Genomic DNA, 6,880 nt, shown 5'->3' with positions numbered 1-6,880 from the left:
GTCCGACACACACACAAACACACACACACACACACACACACACACACACACACACACACACACACACACACACACACACACACACACACACATACATAATTATGACAAAACTATACTTATTATATACATATAATATTACAATGATAGCTAATTTAACATATGTTATAGATAATCATAGTAATGCACTTCATATTGTTATCAACATTAACTATGTTGCCACACTAATTAGGATGTCTCTCCATATGTGTAGTTTACACAAGTACACATATCAAAAGTGATTACGCCACAGCGATGGGGGGCAGTGGGGTAGCCTAGTGGTTAAAACGTTCGATCGTCACGCCGAAGACCCAGTTCGATTCCCCACATGGGTATAATGTGTGAAGCCCATTTCTGGCGTTCCCCGCCGAGATATTGCTGGATTATTGTTAAAAGCGACGTAAAACCATTCTCACTCACTCACAGCGGTGTTTATCAATTACTATATACAAGTACATATACTTGTAGGTGTGCATAAGACAAGAGACACAATTCAAATTGATCATACATCAAATGTCAAAATGAATATTTACGGACAACAGTATGACATACTGTAACATCATATGCTACCGAAAACAAGTTATAGAACACCCACAATTATAAGATTGTAGTTTGCAATACAATCAGCCTTGACTAATTAACCATAGTCTTCTTAACTTCTTTTGAAAAGTATATGTTTAGATTTTAACTTGTTTATTTAGAGTGTATTGCCTTGATCCGCCACGCGCTTTCGGCGTGATGGTCAAATAAAACTACATAGGGCCATAAACCAATCAATTACATTGTATGCACAAATCTGTGAAACGTTTACAATCACCTACGTCTGTAAAGTTAAATAATGTTTTAAGTAAATAGTGACAAAAGTTCAACATTCCCTCCCAATTGAAGCAGATAGCACATGCAGCCACTATAGTGGTCCAGAGGGGACATTGCATTCCCGCGAGAAAGCGATAAAGAGAAGGAGCGATAAAGCGATAAAGTGAAAGAGCGAGAAAGCGAGAAAGCGAAAAAGCAATGTCCCCTCTCGGCCACCATACAAAGGGGTTTATACTATGGGCGAACTATAGGCAATACATAACAGACATTTAACAAACATCAGTGCACTGACGAGAGTTATCTAATGATAAAAGTATCTTAGTTACACCATGATTGTGCTTCCGACATCATTCGCATAATATGTCACATACGAATATGTCAGATCACTGACGAAATTTTGTATTGTTTCTTGCTGTCAAAGGCATCATTTGTGCACTTTATCTGCATTTCATGCTTGACTGAAGCAACATAAAAATCCCAATGTCGAATTCCTGTCTGCCATATTGTTTGAACTCATCATTCCATTATTCATATATCGTTCTGCTGTTAGGAGAAACAACAGCCAAGCAATGATACACAGCCGGGATTCATTTAAAAGGCTTTATTATGCAATGAATAACACCTCCTGTCAAGAACTCATTCTACAGATGAAATGAGACTTCAAGCCCCACCAGAAATTGTCACTTATCTTAATCACTGTGAGGTAATTTCTCCCTCCGGTCATCACAGCAAAGGTAAAAGTGGTGACGTTGTATCGGACAATCACAACAGAAAAGTGAAAGTGTGGATGCTTCCAGGTGTACCCACAGATGATGCATGGCTGAGAAGCTGCAGACAACTTTCCAAATTGGAACAGGTAAGAAATGGTCAAGCACGTCTCAAGTACTAATTATAGGTACAATGACGAATGATTATGGGTAATTTGAAGTGGTATAAATAAAATATAAGAAAGACACATCAATTACTTAACAATCATTTGGTAAGAATGAAGTAAATTATAATATAATATATACATAACGATGTATAAGTGTTATTTTTTAATTATTTCATAGCAATCTCTTGTAAAAGTATGTACTTTTTATTCTGCTTCATTCACATGTGCAGTTCAGCTCCTTTGGTAATGTCGCTGACTGCGGGTGAAGGGAATACGAGTTCCAATCCGATTCTAATGGATGATTTTAATATAAAAACAAGTATTATGCACACAAAAAAACTTTTATGGGACAAAAATAACAAAAATCATATTAATAATCCTCATTTTATTTACACCTTTCATTTCTGTTATGCTCTGGGCATAGATAGGTGATGTTTTGTAAATCACCAACTTTCCTCATGTAACTCCCGATGCATTCACAATGCACCCAATAATTGCAAAGGATTTCTTTGAGTCACAACCAATCCACTTGGCATTATTGTCCACAGTACAGCCATATAAACTGTCACAAATAGGCAAATAGTTTGGTAATGACTGCTTTGTTTTTGTTTACGTCTTTTGCTGGACCTTTTTTGTGATGTCAGTTGTGGTTTCAACCGTGGGAGTTCTTGACTCGGCGTAAGTGATAGAAGTAGATGTTTGGTGGTTTGAAGTTGACCATACAGTGTTGGAAGTGGTTCAGGAGAAGTTTGGGTACTAACATGAGAGGTTGTTGAAATTGGTGCAGCCTGAGTTTGCGAAAGATGTGTGGGTTTCATTAAATGAATCGTTTCATTGTAAATTGGAACGCGTTTGTTAAGCTGGAAGAAAATGAAAACATTAATATATGCATATTTGCGGTTCATTTAACCTACATAATGTGTTTTAAACTGATAACAAGTTGGTAAAATTTATAGTATATCACAACATATGAAATACCTTTGGGACTCATTGATACCCCGGTGTAGCCATCTGATGGGCTTCACTTGCATCAGATCCTCTGATCTCCAAGTAGGCTTCTATAATCAATAATTTTGTATAACAGATGAAAACCAACATACTGATGCCAGTTCGTGATGAGCTACTGACAATTCCCTGTCGCCGGAGATAGCAGGGTGGATATCTTGGCTTAGAAAAAGCAAGCATTTAGAGGCAAGCCCTTACACACCCCGCCTGACAGGCCTGGACAAAATCACGTGTTAGATCCAGATGTATTGCAGTGGCACGACGCTATTCTCTCTCTCTGACTCTGACGCACGCACGCACGCACGCACGCACGCACGCACGCACACACACCCAGATTTATTTGTTTTGTTAGGAAAATAGTTACATTTATTTCAGAAATTATTTCAGAGAATTAATTATTAAGAAGAATCTTCTAGAAAAAGGGTAGAAGACCCACAGTGAAGAAACTCTTCATGACGCCAGAAGATCGCAAAGAGTCAGAAAAGCCCACCAAAATGACAATAACACAATTGGTGGAAATCATTCAGGAGAAACTTAAATGCATTCCGGTTTGTTTTAAGGGTTATACAGACGTATTAAAATGTGGCAATATTCAGTAAAATATTTTTTTCAAATTCAATATTTGTAGTTATGTACTATGATATATGCTCTTTGAAAACCCATGAAATCAAATCATTATATAGAACCTTCATTTACAGAGTACCGATGTGATCCACTTCCTTACGAAAATTGACCATAATATGGAGGAGGAGGAGGAGGAGGAGGAGGAGGGCCTTCGTTAAGGTCTGTAATCTTTACAGGATCCGAAAAAAGGGTTGTATGCTGGACATTACCAACATTGTCTTTCTTCTTCTTCTTTTTTTTTTGGGCGGGGGGGGGGGGGGGGGGGGGGGGGTGAGTTCTGCCATTGCTTCCTCTTTGTGGGTTTTGTAACTTTAACATCCTGAAACAAATCTTACCAACATAACAATATTTTACACTTCTTTTCATAAATGACAACGGAATTTATTGGTAATACATACACATGTATATTCAACAGTTAAGTGTCCGTAAAAACATTATGATATAGCACAGAGACTATGAATTGCCTACACATATTGCCACTTTAAGCAATGCAGCGCGAACTATTTCAAAATGTGACCATTCATCACTGACCCGAAGGCCAGATTTGAGCGTTACCTGACTGCCTGGACTGCAGGTGGCGGGTCAGAGTAGGAAGCATGGTGGACGGAGAGAGTGGTTGACAAAGTACATTTCAGGTAATTTTTGACTTTCAATGTATTGTTTTTGACTGATTTAAAGCACAGAATGTGTCCAAATGGTGTCTTCGCGTTACGCCGACCTTTAGACATTTGGGGTCAAAATTAAGGTCGACAAAACGCGAATAGTTGCAGTTTGGTTGCTAACTGAGGATTAAAAGAACGATGGGATGAGCGCGTGTGATTTTAACTTTAAAAATCATAATAAATTTCAATTTTTTTTATCAGATGGACTTCGAAGTCGCTGCCAGGAATGCTGCCACATCGCGGTTACCTCGTGCCACATGAAAGGGATGCTTCTTCCACTTTGCCCAGTGTGTATGGCGGAAGACCCAACAGTGCAACATGCAGAAAGACTATACTGACAGACCAGAGATTACAAAGTTCGTCAAGCAGTGTGCAATAATGCCACTCATTCCTGTTGGCAATGTAAGTAGTAACCAGACCGTTAGATTAGACTCTATTAACTTGATATACGTAATATACATGTTAATGTGTAATATATTCAATATGCATGTTAATGTGTAAAACTGACAGGTTTACTTTTTTATCTTAAGGTTGAAGACTACTTCCTTGAGCTAATGGAGCGCGTTCCAGACGATCAAAGATGTCAAAGACTTGCAGACTACATGACCAGCAAGTGGATCGAGAGCGATCTCCACATCAATCATTGGAACCACTTCAACAATGATCGGCCACGCACAAACAACTACCTGGAGGGATGGCACAGTCGACCGAAGATCACGTGAAAGGCACATCAAAACATTTTCGAGATGATTACCTTCCTTTCCAAAGAGCAGAAGTCAACGGACATTCAGAGCGCAGTACGAAGCAGTACAGAAGAGACCTCCCAAGAAGAAGAAATACTCAGAAGTCGACCGCAACATCGCCAATTTGAAGATGAGGCTGGAGAGGCAAGAAATCGACATCATCCACTCTGCCGATGTTCCATCAGCCATTCTAATCAAGTTAAAAAAATGTTATAATTCATGTAAATCATGTTCTGTTCGTTGTACCAAATTGAAATGTGTCATGTCGCTGCTTTTGATACTATATAATGTGTGGAATAAACGACACAAAATGCATCATAAATCTGTTGTTTCTACTGTTAGAATGTGTCGTGAACACCATCCAAAAACACCATTCATTGCTTGCTTGTAACAACCTCGTGTGTTAACATAACACGCACACATCAAAGAAAAACCGCGTAACGCGAATAATCTTTTCTGAAAGTCGGCGTAACGCGAATGAACCGTCCAAATGGCGAAAAGGTACTCGGGTTCACAATAACCTGCGCAACAAACGGGGTAATGTTATAAGAATCGATGAATGAAAGAAGTTTTCATAATGTATTTTATACCCACCATCATGCGCCAAGTAGTACAGACAACGCACGGACAAAAAACGCATGTTTTTGTAGCCACACAGGACCAGTTTATTCTCAGTTGGGTTCATGGTCACCAGTTGGGTTCATGGTCACCAGTTGGGTTCATGGTTCATTGTCACCAGTTGGGTTCATGGTCACCAGTTGGGTTCATGGTCACCAGTTGGGTTCATTGTCACCAGTTGGGTTTATTGTCACCAGTTGGGGGTTTTCCCCGACCTGATAAATCAAGTTACTTCAGCCATTTGCTAAGATATTTAACATATGGCTAGAAATTAAGATGGTCTTTAAAACTTATTCCCAAGTATTTGGCTTCCCTTTTTTAATGTGAGTGCCCGATGGATGTAATTCTTGGTCACTATGTGGTTTATATTTTGGAAATGAATTTCAATGCATTCAATTAAGAAATGACCTTCACTTTGTGTGAGTTCATTGGAGTATGAACCTTCATAGAGTGAGGGCCAAACTGTATGAACTGTATGAACTGTATTATTAAAAGAAATATCACAATTTCTTACCTCAAAGGATGGAGGCCAAGATCTAAACACAATTTCATTTAGTACGTGTGACTTCATGTTTACACTGACAGCCATACAACAACCAGCTATATCGCGGAGTAAAATAGTTCCTCAAAAAGAGAGGTGACATGGGCGTATGGATGCACAACTTACTCTTCAGAAACATCTTACGCAGCACATGTGTTCAAATCATATCCTCATTAGATGAGAAAGGTCTGTAAAGAACTACCTCAGTAAGTCAGTCACAATGACAGTGCGTCGTAATAAATTTACATTAAGTAGCAGACGTCAAAATGGCTGACGCGATAAACGTGACGGGAGAGATTTCCTAAGTTGTTAATGAACCTGTGGCGGTTACATGTGTTAGTCATCATTGATCAACTGGCCGATCATTGAAAGGTGAATAAAGATGCGCCAAACAGACACAATGTCAGCCTAATCACGGATCGAGTCGATACTACGATAGTTTAGATATGCATTTCTTCGTTTGTTCATTAGGATGGGCCGTAGCGAGTATATTTGTGAACAATCATGCAGTCACGCTCTCTGACATTTCTCAATGTATAGTGAAACGCTGAGACCAAAAATAAAGGTTCTAATTGATCAGAAAGAACGGTTATGCATGTTTTCGAGCTAGGGAATTCCCAGGGGTTTCCCCAGGAATGTGGAAGTAGTTCGTCAGTGTTTACGTCATTTCAAGGACACGGTCTCGTGAAAAAGGTATGAACGTCAAACTGTGTCGTTCATACACTAATGAACGTCAATTTCGCGGTCATGTGACCGACCTCTCGTCCAATGGAAAAGCCGTATATCGTGTAAACTTCTAATTAAAAAATTATTGCAATAAGGTTTTGATTAATAAGACTTATAACCATCACGTTTTGATCGACCGTTCGTTTTATTAAGACAAAGCTGTAACTGTCCCTACATCGTGTACGTAGTTTTGCCTCAACATGATGCATTTAATAATCAACGAATAATGGCACAC

This window comes from Haliotis rufescens, unplaced genomic scaffold (genome assembly GCF_023055435.1).
Source record: "Haliotis rufescens isolate VD_foot unplaced genomic scaffold, xgHalRufe1.0.p SCAF_103, whole genome shotgun sequence".
NCBI lineage: Eukaryota > Metazoa > Mollusca > Gastropoda > Lepetellida > Haliotidae > Haliotis > Haliotis rufescens.
The sequence above is the reverse complement of the archived record's forward strand: the minus strand, read 5'-3'. Positions refer to the sequence as shown.